Raw genomic sequence first — 15982 nt, forward strand, 5'->3', positions numbered from 1 at the left:
CACATGGAGGCCTTGTGGGGGGGCTGGCTGCATGACACATGGAGGCCCTGGGGGGATGGCTGCATGATACATGGAGACCCTGGGGGGTCTGGCTGCATGATACATGGAGGCCTGGGGGTGCTCGCTGCTTGATACATGGAGGTCTATGGGGCTGCATGATACATGGAGGTCTATGGGGCTGCATAATAAACATGAAGGACACCTTATACATGGACTGTAGGGGTGCATTACACATGGAAGAGTATGGGGCTGAATAATACAAAATGAAAGACACCTTATACATGGAATATACTACATTTCCAAATGGAGGCATTTGCTTTTATAGTTGCCCTGCTGAACAACTACCAAACATGACAGTCTGTTATACGCCACAAGAAAACATGTCTAAATAGCGAGATCTGATGTTTAGTATTCATTCAGCTGGATAACTGGACTTAAAGGGGTATTCCATCTCCAAGATCCTATCCCCAATATATAGTAGGTGGAATAGTAATAATATTAGGACATACCTTTTATTAGCAAATTTAGTATAGTTCTCCTGATTAGGCATGCCCTTACATCATGAGCAGGGCATTGCAGCTTTGGTAGCAATAGTTACGACCACGAACATCCCACTGTCACCATTAGTGATAGTAACCATGCATATGTAAGCTATTGCATTGCCCTGCTCATGATGTAAGGAACAAACTTAATAAGGAGAGCTATACTACATTTCCAAATGGAGATATTTGCTATTTCTGTTGCCCTGCTGAATGAATACCAAACATGAGAGTCTGTCATATGCCGCAAAATAACATGTCTAAATAGTGAGCTCTGTTGGTTAGTATTCATTCAGGAGGATAACTGGACTTAAAGGGGTATTCCATCTCCAAGATCCTATCCCCAATGTATCTTAGAGGGAATAGCAATAATTTTAGCAAATACAAATATTTGGAAATGTAGAATAGTTCTCCTGATTAGGCATGCCCTTAGCTCATGAGCCCCTGCATTGCAGCTTTGGTAGCAAAAGTTACGACATGGACTCTGCTGCTGTAGACCCGGTGAGAGTGGGTGCAGATTCATTCCACCCACACTCCTCACATGGAGGGTCTGCACTCCTAGAAAATGGGGGATACGTTCCCTGAGTGTGTCCCCCCATATTCTAGAAGGTCCAGAGTCGTCGTGGGACCACATTATTTTTTTTTCCTTACAATAATCTGGTGAAAGAAGGAATGTTTTGGAGAGTGTTTTTTCAAATAATTTTTTTTTGTTGCCTATTTTTTTTTTGTTAGTACTGACAGTTTGTGATGTCGTGTATCTGTCGTAGCTGTCAACATGTAACTGCCTGCTTTATCTGCACTGAGAATCAAAAATACCGCGGAGCGCTACGTCATTTTTTTTAATGATTTATTTTTACAGTACTGTGATGTCAGACAATCAAAATACAGGGAAGCCCATTTTTTTTTAGTTATTTAATTAAATAAATAATTAAAAAAAAATATGTGGGCTCCCGCTGCATTTTTTGTATTGCTAGATAAGGGTAATCCAAGCAGCTACTGTCTGCTAACCCCCCACTGCTTGGTGTTACCTTCACTGGCAATGGAAAATCCAGGGAAGCATTTTTTATTTTTTTTTGCCAAAAAACGAAAAAAAAAAAAAAATGATGTGGGCTTCGCCATATTTTTGTATGCTAGCCAGGTACAGCAGGCAGGTACGACTGCCCCCAACCCCCAGCTGCCTATTTGTACCCGGCTGGGAACTGAAAATATAGGAAAGCCCTTTTTTAAATTATTTCATGAATTTCATGAAATAATTAAAAAAAAAAAAACGGCATAGGCTTCGCCCCATTTTTGTTTTCAGCCAGGTACAACTAGGCAACTGGGGATTGGAATCCGCAGGACAGGTTGGCCCAAACTTTCTGGGCCCCTCTACTGCGAATTGCAGTCCACAGCCGTCCCAGAAAATGGCGCTTTCATAGAAGCGCCATTATCTGGCGCTGTATCCAACTCTTCCAGCAGCTCTGAAGCCGGGTGGCTTGCTGGGTAATAAAGGGTTAATTCTAGCTTTGTTTTACTTGCTAGTATTAAGCCAGAGATTCTTAATGTCAGGCAAGTTTGACCCGGCCATTAAGAATCTCCAATAAAAGGTTAAAAAAAAGACACCACACAGAGAAAAAATACTTTAATAGAAATAAATACACAGACACACTTAGAGACTCCCTGTTTATTACTCCCTCTCACCCCTCCATGATCCTGGTCTTCTTTCTCCTTCAACCCATGCAGCTCTGCTACATCGGACAGCACTGCATGGGAGGAAGATGCTGCTGCTCCCGTGCAGTCTAATCACTCAGTGAGTGAGCAGAGGCTGCGGGTTGTAAGCGGTGACGTCACCGCTGCTACCGTTGAAATAGCAACCTGACAGGTGGGTTACTATAGCAACGGTGATCTCCGATGACACTATTTACCGGCTGTGGCATCCAGTTCTTGCATGTGGGCTGACTCTGTAAAAATGCAGGAACGGGAAGCCAAGCATGTGCCCAAGCATCTCGCCGATACACTCAAACGAGCACCGCGTACCGGAGAGATGCACTGACAGGACCTAGCATGACGTCTAGCCATGTGACCAGTCTGTAGCCAATGAGATAATACACATGTGACTGGTCATATGCTATGACGATGTCACAGAAGGTCCTATCATCAGTGCTGGTTACCGGGAGGGCGCAGCGATGATCGGAAGGAGAAACGGCGGGAGACAGAGTCTGCAGGGGATGGGGACCTGTAAGTATAATGGCAATGTTTATTAACTGTATGTGTACATATATAATGTGTTTGTATGTGTTTGTGTTTGCCTGCCATTTTTTTCAATGGGGTTCGAAGGTGTTCGTCAAACGTTCGCTGAAGACACCCGCCGTTCAATGAACCGAACCGAACTCAAACACTAGGGGGTGGCTCAACACTAATCCTAATAGTTCTGTTCTTTTATAGAAATAATTACTGTATTAAATGGATTGGGTTTTTTTGGATTTCCCTTTATTAAGGTGTAAGGATATAGCTGAGGTAGAAGACGAATACAGTTAATGTCGGATATAGATGAGGTAGAAGACGAATACAGTTAATGTCCCACTCAAACATTGCCATCTGCTAATCAGAAATGACAGCGAAAGGACAAGCAGGAACGTAAGATTGAAGTGCATGTTTCCTTGGGAGAGAGATTGGAGGAGACACTGATTCAGATGACAGTTGTGGTGCAGTTACTGAGTATAAAAAGCTTGGGAGGGCCAAAAAGGGGGTGGGGGGTCAGCACCTGGGCATGTAGCAGGATGATTATCAGAGCAGTGGAGTTGGCTTACATCCACCAATACTAGAGAAGACCCAAGAAAGCCCAGACTGTTATGCGCATGCGGGGACCAATCTTATGACTCGCATCACACTAGCAATAGCACAAGCATAGGTGCAGTTTGACGCAAGTCACCACTGCTAGGGAAGTCCTCAAGGGCCGGGATATTCTTCACCAGCTCCCAAAAGGAAGGGGGCTTCGACAGAGCCCTTTCCAGACTGCTGTTGCGTCTGGTGACGTGGACTATATCAGTTAGTTAACAGGAGTAAAACAAAACTAGTAGTACTGCAACAAATTAGAATAATAAAGGGAAAACCAAGGAACTATAGCCAGGTATGAAGAACCACAAAACCATTAGAAAATGCTGGGAAGCCACCAGAAGCTTACCAGACACCACTTGTAGTGCCCAGAGAAGGGGGTACTTGGTCCCGGGCGGTAACAAATGGGAATGTCACTCAGGTGGCCGTTGCTCGGTCTTGTGCTCTGGGCCCCTTTTGGTAATAGGGGGTATTTACAGGAGCGATAAGAGTTTTTGTCATGTGATGCCACCTGTGGGATGCAGTTAATGATGGAAAACCGCCGCTGCTCAATGTGGGTACTCCCAAGGCAGGTGGTAGTGGCAGCTGCGATGGTAAGCCCTCTGCAGTTAGGGTTATGCCTGGGAGATGTAGAGGGGCAATAACGGAGACCACACCGGGTTGTCTTTAACAGTCTCTACTTACTGTGGACCAAGGGGTTGCTGGTTCAGGTCCCAGGAGGACCAGTGCCAATGTAGTGACCCAGGTTGCTCTGTCCCCGGCACTCTCTGTAGATTGAGTCCCCATAGCGTGGAGCATTTGGGGACCCCGATTGTCCCTTTTGAGGTACAGTCTCCTTCTCCGTACGTCGGGCAGTGTGGACCCTGCGGGGAAGTAAGTGTCAGAACCCCGATCCTAGTTTACTGCTGAGGCCCCTGGATTATTTGGTTCAGTGAAGTCCGTGAAGGTGTCTTCACTGGGCAGGTATTTGCCAAACAGTCTAAAACTTGCGCTTGACCTAGAGCTCTGTGCCCGTGCATGCTCCGGTCCTATCGGTATCTCAGTATCTGTCCTGGCGACCTCTCTTCTGTGCCCCCGGGGTCACTGTTATATGGACCCAGCTCCGGCACATCCGCACACCTTTCCTGTGTGCTCTCGACTCTCGACTACTCTCTGACTGACTAAACCCTCCCACCAGGCTGGCTAGACCCAGGGACTCGTTCCCATAGCGACCATCCCCTTACGTGGTTAACCCTCTATGTTCAATGTGGAGAGGAGATCTAGGATTTAGATTGTGTTTTTGGGGAAAAGGCACTGGTACTCCAGGTCCCAGGGGGTAGGTCCTGCATCTGTGATGCCCTGGATTCGCCAGGTCATCCCATGTAGTCCCACACACACACCCCCTCCCCTTAGTAAGGTGACAGCAGCCAAACTACAAAACCCTTGTCACCTCCCTCCAGTTTTGATGTTCACACCAGGGGGGCGGAGCCAGGCAGTTGCCTCCACCCACCGAGGAGTTCACAGGCCCGGAGGCGGGAAAACAGAGAGTTAGAGTTGAGCTTTGACAGTGGAGTGAAGTGGAGTCAAGTTCAAGGGCAGACCTGTGCTCAGGCCTGCCAAAGTCTACACCAGGTGTCTGGGTAGGAGCCCAGTTACCTCTGGCAAGGAGGCAGACGGTGGTGGCCGTCTGCAGGAGCTGGGATTACAGCCGGTGGAACCATAGGGACCGGGGACGGGCGGTAGCCCGCCACTACCGAACCGGGGAACCGATTGGAAACCGGAGCACCAGGAGAGGTACTCAGATCCAGTACGAGGCCCAGAAACAACTGGGCTGAGTCAAATCAACTGATTGAGGACTGGACTTTAGGATCTTTCCCACATAAGACCCAACTGAAGACAACAGCCCAACTATAGGGGTAAAGCCACCGCCCAGGTATAGAGACCCATGGGGCCAGCGTCTGCGGGCAAAGAGGGCTCTCCCGATGCATATCAAACCAGGGAGCGTACTACTGTTGCTCAAGCATAGGAGTCGTGATTTCTACATAAGTGAGGTGCAGGAGAAAGGCGGAAACCCTCAACCTGTTAAGGGGAAGCTGCAGCCGGCTGCGGGCACCGTTCATCATCTCGTTTGGTTTACCAGAGACTCCAGCGTGTTTGTCATAGTGAGTACAACAGTGCCTTCGGGCCGCGCACCGCGCCGCACCGCACCGACACCCCAGCAGGCATCCATCCCCCGCCTCAGCACCTCCCTCGGGCCCCCGGGACCATCATCCCCCCTACCCATGGAGGGGGTCAACACCAAGCTGCACAACACCGTACCTGGGAGCCTAGTCAATGGCAGCGGTGGTGTCCATCCATTCACCACAACCCGTGGGTGGCATCACGAACTTATATCACCTCCTCACCGAAGTCCCTACGTGTAGCGCCAACCCCCTTTCAGAGCAACGTGACCCCCCGGATCCATGAAGAGCTCGAGCCACCCACCGACGAGCACGGATCCGACCGGCTCGGCAGCCGGCCGAGCCCCGGGTCGGTACACATCCCCAAGAGGGTCTCAGGGGCACTACACAATCACCAGACACTGTGCCAGCGAATTGAATTAAGAACATTGGACTGGGTTGTGAGCAGAGTTAAAATAGCCAACCCAATGCTAATGATTAAACTCAGGAGATATATCCCTCCCAGTCATGTCCAAGAAACCACTCCCTGCTTACCTCTACTGCTGAGTGAATACATTCCCACCATATTTTTACACCAGGCAAGGCAGCGTTCTGTGTTGCCTGGCAACTGGGAGACACAGCATCCCATGTCTCCCAACCACAAAACTTCCCCCCTGTCTAGGAGAGACCTCTGAACTCTCACCATCCAACTTACAAGGATATCTATTATGGAAATCAGCAATAAGATGATTGACATGAATTCTGCTTCTTGGGACCCATGACTTCTCCTCCAGACCATACCCCTTCCAGTGGACCAAATGCTTTATAGAGTTCTAAATCTTCTGAGAGTCTTCAATACTTTCTACCTCATACTCTTTGGCATCATCCACCTCAACAGGAGAAGGAGGGTATGTCTGTACAGAGTGGGTAACCCACCCCAAAAATGGACAGATAGGTGGAAAATTTTAGCAACCAGAGTAGGACGATTGCGACCATGGCAGGAGATATTCCTAACAAGAGACCTAAGAGGGACACCAGATCAAAAACAAGACCCAAGAGGGAACAGACCCGAGAGCAGACATGAGACCAGATCCAAGAGAAGATTTGAGATACCAGACTCAAGAGAAAAACAGAAAGAGACCAGATCCAAGAGGAAACCCAACCTAACAGAGTCAGAGCAGAGAGAGAGTGAGAGATGAGTAGGCTGTAGAGGCGGACCATTTGTGTGAACCATTTGATTTATAATTTAGGGCACAGATAAGGACACTTAGGGTTAGCCAACGTTGAGTGGGGGCGCCATTGTGTAACTTAAGGATGCTAACCTCTGCAGTTAGGTAAAAGACAAAACAGAGTCAAGTTTAGGGTACTCCTAGTTTGTATAGGGACCTGTGGTTAACACCTTCTCTGGTTTGTTCATCCCAATGTGAGTGGAAGGGTTCAGTCTTAACACACAGATATTCTGCTTCCGAGTTTACTTAAAGCGCCGAGTACAGTACACAGTAAGCTCATCAATGCAAAAACCACTTTCACCCCTTTTAGTCTCTTCACACTTTCTCCAAAGAGCTTTAGTTGTTTCACTTTATGTGATCAGGCAGCAGCTTGTCCAATGTGATCTACAGAGAAAATAATCCCTCAAAGGTTTGTGTCACATGAGCATTAATTCTCTTATGCAAGATAATTGGATCGATTACAGTAATGACATTTGGTTCACACTTCGATTAAAATGTGAGCCAAGTGTCAGTTTACATCACAGATGGGGAGAAGAGGGAGAACTTAATTTCTCCATCTTCTCCATTGTGTATGTTTGCGTAACTCAACTTGCACTCGAATGACATCATAGTCACAGGTGTGAAGTTTTTAACGCCCCCAAAGACTTGAATGGATGCGCCTTCCGATGTGCTCTGCTACTCGCACCATGCTGTGATTTTTTTTTTTTCATTTCTAATTGGCAGGAGAAACAAATTGCTGGTCAGCACTCATACATACACTGACTCAGTGATACTGTACCGCCCCGGGGCTCGGCCGGCTGCCGAGCCGCTCGGATCCATGCTCATCGGTGGGTGGCTCGAGGTCCTCACGGACCCGGGGGTCATGTCGCTCTGAAAGGGAGTTGCTGGCGCTACGTGTAGGGACTTCGGTGGCGAGGTCCACGGCCGGAGCCGTGGTTGTTTTTGAGGATTTACGTTCGTGACGCCACCCACGGGTTGTGGTAAATGGATGAACACCACTGCTGCCGTTGACTAGGCTCCCGGGGATGGTGTTGCGCAGCTTGGTATTGACCCCTCCGTGGGTAGGGGGATGATGGTCCCGGGGGCCCGAGGGAAGTGCTGAGGCGGGGGATGGATGCGTGCTGGCGTGTCGGTGCGGTGCGCGGCCCGAGAGCACTGTTGTACTCACTATTACAAACACGCTGAAGTCTCTGGTAAACCAAACAAGATGATGGACGGTGCCCGCAGCCAGCTGTGCTTCTCACTTTTTAGGTTGGTGGTTTCCGCCTTTCTCCTGCACCTCACTTGTTGTAGAAATGATGACTCCTATGCTTGAGCAATGGTAGTCCGCTCTCCAGCCTTGTGTGTGCTGGTAGAGCCCGTTTGCCCGCAGACGCTGGCCCTTGTGGTCTCTATGCCTAGGCGGTGGCTTTCTACCCCTATCGTTGGGCTGTTGTCTTCAGTCGGGTCTTAGGTGGGAAAGGACCTAAAGTCCAGTCCTCAATCAGTTGATTCGACTCGGTCCAGTCGTTTCTGGGCCTTGTACTGGGTCTGAGTACCCCTCCTGGTGCTCCGGTTTCCAATCGGTTCCCCGGTTCGGTACTGGCGGGCCACTACCTGGTCCCGGTCCCTTACGGTTTTGTAATCCCAGCTCCTGCAGGCGGCCACCACCGTCTGCCTCCTTGCCACGGTATCAGGTCTACGACCCTGACACCGGTCAGTGTTAATGCTGCAGACCTGACACCTCAGGCCTGCTGCACTTGAACTTGACTCCAAACAGACTCAACTTCACTTCTCCACCGCACTGCACTGAACTCACTGTTTTTCCTGCCTCAGGGCCTATGTACTCCTCGGTGGCCAACCACCTGGCTACGCCCCCGGGTGTGAACATCAAACCCTGAGGGAGGTGACAAGGTTTTTTAGGTTACTATGGGGAGATAAGGCATGCACACCAGTGACTATGTAAGGGGAATACATGTAATAGCAGAAACTGCTGTGTGAATACTGACTTGAAAAATCCAATAGCTATATGCAAGAGTGAAAATGTGAAAAATGGATTCTGCATTACTGCCATGAACATATGAATCAAGAGAAATTTAGCTTCAGTAGCTAAATTTCTCTTGATTCATATGTTCATGGCCGTAATGCAGAATCCATTTTTCACATTTTCACTCTTACATATAGCTATTGGATTTTTCAAGTCAGTATTCACACAGCAGTTTCTGCTATTACATGTATTCCCCTTACATAGTCACTGGTGTGCATACCTTATCTCCCCATAGTGATGTTTTTTTAGGTTTTTGCACCCAGTTCGGACTTAGAATGGTGTTCCAAACGTTATTCCTATTTGTTAGTATTTTTTCGTTTGTGAACCCTCCCCAACCACACCTATTGCCAATCCATATCATACGCATAAATAGCCTGGGTCTCAGCTTCCCATACACGGTAAGTTTTTTAACTGCATGAGAGGACACACACAAGCTAGGGACCCCAACGTAGAGAAATACTTTGGCGTAGTGTTGGGGCTCTATTGCATTGATCAATTCAGTAGCTAAATTTCTCTTGATTCATATGTTCATGGCAGTAATGCAGTTTCCATTTTTCACATTTTCATTCTTGCATATAGCTATTGGATTTTTCAAGTCAGTATTCACACAGCAGTTTCTGCTATTTCATGTATTCCCCTTACATAGTCACTGGTGTGCATACCTTATCTCCCCATACTCTCCTATTGGTGCGACATTATGAAAATGTCTGAGGCTACAGAGATCACCGATTTTACAACACTTTTGCGATCGTTTATCGGCGCATCTAGGCTTTACACGTTGCGACGTCGTTACTGGCGCCGGATGTGCGTCACTTTCGATTTGACCCCGACGATATCGCAGTAGCGATGTTGCAACGTGCAAAGTACCCCTAACATTCTTACCACTGTAGAAACAGATAAAAATGAAATGTATTTAAAAAAAACCTAACACTATTTTTAATGGATGTACCAAGTAAATGTGTCCCTATTTAGATATGAGTAATATTTTTTGTGATATCCATTTTTATATTTAACCTGTACAGAAAATGATAATATGATGTGTCATCAGTTACAAAACATTGCAGGAATTTTGCTATGACTATGTGCAGTAAACTGTATATGATGTCTGTCGCATATAATCCCCTTTATTGCCTTTATTTGTTATATACAAATCTTTTGTTTGATTTTCAGGAAACGTCAAAATCACCATGAGAATAAAAGAGCCTCTTTACGGTTTTTCTTTTACGAGATACTATTTTACACATTGATATCTTAACTTTGGGCAAAGTGTTATAGATTTTATTGGATTGTGCATTGTTTTCACACTCTGACAAAGCAATGATATAATACTTGCAGGAGGCTGTTTTCCCAAGTCATTTATAAATCTATGTCTACTGGATATAAACAAATTGATTGCATTTTCATAAGAACTTTATCTAATGATGTTATTGCAAGGACTTGAAAAATTTACCTAATAATATCCATGCTGTGAAGGTTCTCAGAAACAGTTGCACTTGATTATTTCAGTTGTGTTTATAGCAGGAGGTTTAAGGTTGGACCCTTTCTGATTAAATCTCAAGCACGTCATAAACTGGCATGTAGAACTGCAACCCCCTCTTTTCTTATGAAACATCTACCCTGCCAATGGTCCTGGTTTGTGAACAGTAGAAACTGCTCCATTTATAACACTCAACATGCTAAATATGTAGTAGCCATTGGATTTGGAAAGTGACCATATTTCTGTCTGTGTCCTTTTCAGCACCAGCACTTAAATTGCTCAGCAACGGTACTCCCAATTGCCGCACACCACGGATGGCGTCACGAACTACAAATCCCCTGTAAATATCTCCTTTTACTTTAGAGTGTGGCCCCTAAGCCCCCGGTTCGAAGACCCTCGAGCCACGAACTGACATCATCCCGGATCCGAGCGGTCCGATCCGCTGCTGGGGTGCCACATTAACACGTGCCAATATCTCTCTCTATGTATGTATGTATGTATATATATATATATATATATATATATATATATATATACATATATATATATATATATATATATATATATATATATATATATATATAATCTCAAAAAATTGAAGGGAACACTTAAACAAGGATTTTGTATTGTGGTGTACCCTTTATTTTTTTGAGCAGTATATCTCTATATATTAGAAAATGGTCATGTACCGCCCCATGCAGCAGTCAGACTGCTCGGATCCGGTGTTGCTGTGGCTCGAGGGTCTCCGGACCCGGGGGCTTGCAACCACTCGAAAATGAAAGAGGGTTATTTGCAGGGGATTAGTGTTCGTGATGCCACCCGTGGTTCGCAGTAAGGGGAGTACCACCGCTGCCAATGGGAGTACGTGGGGGAGATGGCGATCTGGAGCCTGCCTCCATGCACTTGTGTTTAGACGTTTCTGAGTGACCCCTCGGCCTGAAGCTGTCGGGGTCCCACTCCCTATAGTTAAATAGAGGAGCTGTGCTCTCTATGGCATAGGGCACCACAACATCAATAGTATCAGCCGGGGTCTCATCATCTGAGGTGGATTCCTCCTCCACTTCCATCACTAATATCTCCGGCACTGACCGTGCTGACAGGGAGACTCGGTAGCAGTTTCCCCCAAAGCGCAGAACCCAAGTGGCTTCCGGTGTACTGGAGCCTGAATCCGCCTCTTCCTCCATCTCCTCCGGGTCTGATGCTATAGGAACTGGAACAACTTGATCGGCATCCGCGGCCTGGTCGTCCTCCGCGGGAGTTGAAGGATCCGCTGCCAGTGTTGCGGGCAGTGTCTCGGTGGCAGCTGCAGTCGAGGACGGAGGAGAAGGCATGATGGTGGCAGTGGCCGGGAGCAGACCTTGTTCCGCGGCTGGGTGGGCCGGATCAACCGGAACTGGGCTTTTGCTTACCCGCTCCCCACACAGGGCTTCCATCTCACGGGCCCGCACCACTGCGGCCACGCTCCTCATCTCGATCCATGCAGCCATCCTGGGAGCGGACCTTCTGTCGACCAGTCACGTTGCTCTGACATCTTGTCTCTTCCAGGAATTTTATGGGCAGAGTCCTGGCGTCCCTGCTCCACTTCCGCTATTACATCCCGTTACACCGCCTAGGTTTTCGGCAGCCAGCTTTCCAGCTTCTGGCTGCGCTTTCTGGACAAGGGGCGGAGCTCCAGGTTCGCGCTCTTTTGGTCGGAAAGATGGCGTTTAGGCGCCAAAAATAGCGGAAAATGGCGGGAACCAAATTTTGACACCACAGCTAGCACTTTTCAAGGTGCACGTCGCCCAGGTTAGTGGGTCCAGTCCGAATCCTGTTCGTGACACCAAAGTTTTTGAGGTGTAATGCCCCTGCAGTAGTCGGACTGCTTGGATCCGGTTTTGCTGTTCCTCGAGGGTCTCCGGACCCGGGGGCTTACGGCCACTCAAAAATGAAAGGGGGTTATTTACAGGGGATTAGTGTTCGTGACGCCACCTGTGGTTTGCAGTAAGGGGAGTACCGCCGCTGCCGATGGGAGTACCCGGGGGAGATGGAGTGGGGCAGCCAGATGACGTTCCCTCCACGGGTAGGGGAGGCCCCAGGACTCTGGATGGTGGAGGTGTAGGGAAGCGTGGTGCAGGCCAGGCGGGCAGACTCAGGGGAGAGCAGCTTACTCAGTCAGGCCGTGTGTATGCTGGTGAGACCAATAAGCAGACTCTTACACAGGAGTAAACCACGTCTCTGGGTACCATTGCCACTCTGGGGAGCTCTTCCGGGAATCCATCCCCATTGGTATTACTGGCGGTCTGGAGCCTGCCTCCATGCACTTGTGTTTAGACATTTAAGAGTGTCCCCTCGCCCTGAAGCTTTCGGGGTCCCTCTCCCTATAGTTAAATAGAGGAGCTGTGCTCTTGTACCGCCCCGTGCTCGGCGGCAACGGAGCCGCTCGGATCCGGACTTGCCGGGTGGTGGCTCAAGGGTCTCTGGACTCGGGGGCCCCGTGGTCCACTTCGATCCGAAAGGGGGGGCTGGCATTTTGGGGGAAGGAAGGTGTACGGCCGGAGCCGTGTTTTGAGTTTGTGACGCCACCCACGGTTTGTGGTGAAGGTGGACACCACCGCTGCGTTTACTGGGCACCCGGGGGAGATGTTGCGCAGCAAGATGTTAACCCCTCCGTGGGCAGGGATGATGGCCCCGGGACCCGTTGGGTGTTGTGTGGTTGGGCGGTGCAGGGAGGTGCGTGGCCTGAGGGCATTGTTGTACTCACGATTAGTAACACACACAAGTCTCTGGTAAAATATGTTGATGGTGGTCGGTGCCCGCAGCCGGCTGCGTCGGGTCCCCCACCCAGTTGGTGGTCTCTGCCTTTTTCCTGCACCGTGTTGTGTATCTGTGAACTGCCTGCGCTTCAGTGACGGGAGTCCGCTCCCCGGCCTTGTGAATGTCGGGAGAGCCCTTTTGCCCGCAGACGCTGGCCCGTTTGATCTCTTTGCCTGTGCGGTGGCTTTCTATCCCCCTCGTTGGGCTGTTGTCTTCAGTCGGGACTTTGGGTGGGAAAGGACCTATAGTCCAGACCACAATCAGCTAATTAACTTGGTCCAGTGGCTTCTGGACCTCGTTTTAGGGTCTGAGTAACCCCCTTTGTGCTCCGTTTCCAAGTTGGTTCCCCGGGTCAGTACCAGCGGGCCACTACCCTGTCCCAGTCCACCACGGTTCCACCGAGCCATCATCTTCCCGGCTCCTGCAGGCTGAGGCCACCACTTGCCTCCTAGCCAAAGGTGCCAAGGTTCCAACCCCAGCACCTGTCAGATTTCTGCAGACCTGGGTACAAGCCTGCTTCTACTCTCCTTCACCTCCACTAACTAATCTGCTGCTCAAAGCTGACTTCTTTTCCCGCCTCAGGCTCTCTGAACTCCTCGGTGGGCGTGGCCAACCGCCTGGCTCTCTCCCCTGGCGTGAACATCAAGCCCTGAGAGGGGTGACTAGGGTTTTACTGGTTACCTGCTGACACCTTATTAGGGGACAGGTGTTGTGTGGGGCGCTATCTGTGACTACCTGGCTAGTCCAGGGCGTCACACTCTCAATGACTGACACTTGGGATTTCAGTGGGCCGCATAAGCTGGAAAGCTCTATCCCCCTCGTTGTGTTGGTGCCTTCGATCTCTGAGCTCTTGGGGAAAGTTCATAAAGAGACTATCCTCCACAGGTTAATTATCAGGTTGCGTGAAGCTACTCATTGATCTAGGGTCCTGTACTCTGCCGTGCTCGGTACCAGTCCGGTTACTAGATTTTCCGGTGCCGACCGCTCTCCAAAACTAAGTCTGGGCACCCTTCTCCAATACCCTGTGACTGGGTCTCCGACTCCCCCTGTCCCAGACCACCGTCTGCGACCTAACCAAAGTCTCCCAGGGAGCTACAACTACCCCAGCTCCTCACTCTCTGAGGGCTACTCTCAAACTGACTATGTCCCTCCCACCAGTCTGCCTGACCCCTAGGCGGGTGGTCCTTTTCCAGCTAGACCACCCACTGGTGTGCCTGACAGGGTGTGGTGTGAGGTGTGGCTAGGATTTGAATGCTGATGGAAGCAATACCAATAGTTAGGATACTAGAACCATGGAGGGTGAGTTCTGCACCATAAGAAAAAGGAGTGCAGTTCCCTGTGACACCCTGATAAGATCAGGGGCATCACAGTCAAGACCTTTAAGTATTTACAGGGACACACATGGGATAAATTTGGATCACAAATGCTATGGGAACATGCTGGGTCATGGTTATTTTTTCTGAAATGATTGCTAAAATAACTGTCAAGCTGCCACCAGGGGGAGCCGGAGCTCTGCAGCAGAACACACTACACAGAGCAACGAGAACCAGGAAGTAAATACACAGTGTTCTCATGGGGTGTGCGAGGAATAGTCAGGCAGGCTGGGTTAAACACAGTACGGGCAGCAGCAGGACCGGAGGAACGAGCAGAAGCGGAGTCAAAGTCAGGCCAAGGTCAGTATCAGAGGAAGCAACCGAATGGGGGAAGTAGGAGAGGGGACAGAGGACAGGAGGGACGACCAGGGGACGGAACACAGACAAGGGCACAGGGGCACAGGAACAGACAGATCAGGATATCTCTCACAGAACCAGCAATCACAGGCAAAGCAGTGTAAGCTTATAGCCGGCGCTGGTTCACTTGATATTTCAGATTTTAAGGCATCCAGGCTCCAGAAGTGAGACCCGGGATAAGGCTCCACCCCCTAGCCATGTGGACGGGGAGGCGAGCCATGACAATAACAGCATATTTATAAAACTATAAGGCATTTCCAATTAAGCTGGGATCTCTATGGAAAAGGGGGTAGCATGGGGTGGGATTTATATGAAGAAGGGGGCAGCATGGGGTGGGATCAGTATAGGAAATGGGGCAGCATGGGGGCCGATCTGTATGGAAAAGGGGGTTGCCTGCAAAGTGGTCTGAATATGAAAAAGCGAGCAGCCTGTGGGATGGGCTCAGTATGGAAAAGGGGGCAACATGACATGTGTTCAATATGAAAAAGGGGACATCATGGGGTGGGATTAGTAGGAAAAAGGGTGCAACGTGGGTGGCATCGGTATGGAAAAGGGGACAGCATGGGGTGGCATCTGTATGGAAAAGGGGTCAGCAAGGGGTTGGATCAGTATGGAAATTGGACAGCATGAGGTGGGATCTGTATGAAAAAATGGCAAACCTGTGGGGTGTGCTCAGTATGAAAATGCTGACAGCCTGCATTGTGGGCTCAGCGTGGAAATGGGGGCAACATGAGATGGACCTAATATGAAAAGGGGACAGTATGCGGTGTAATCAGCATGGAAAAGGGGGCAGCTGTTAGGGATGTGTCACGGTTTACAAAACGTTCTGTGGTCTCCAGCTGTAGAAGGTTGCAGTGTTTGGCTACACAAACTGCTCCCTGACATTCTATTCTTCCTGCTGTGGTGTAAATTATATCCTCTGTATCTTGTCTGCTTGGATTTAATCCCTTTCCTTTTAGGACCCTGCGGATATACTCATCATTCAGCTGTTAATCATCATCACTTCCTCTTGTGTTCTTAAATACCCACATTTCCCCTTGGTGTTTGCTGATGATAAAGTTATATTCCTATACAGACCTTGGATGCAAGCAGTCGGCTTGTATTCATCTGAAAAAACATTATTCTTGCTGCTGTTCCTTTCCCTGAGTCTTCCTGCAGATAAGTTATTCCTTCGCTTCCCCCTGTTTGTGCCCCCTGTGTCTTGTTTAGATCTTGGTAGGGTTGATTAAGCCC

This window comes from Anomaloglossus baeobatrachus, chromosome 6, assembly GCF_048569485.1.
Source record: "Anomaloglossus baeobatrachus isolate aAnoBae1 chromosome 6, aAnoBae1.hap1, whole genome shotgun sequence".
NCBI lineage: Eukaryota > Metazoa > Chordata > Amphibia > Anura > Aromobatidae > Anomaloglossus > Anomaloglossus baeobatrachus.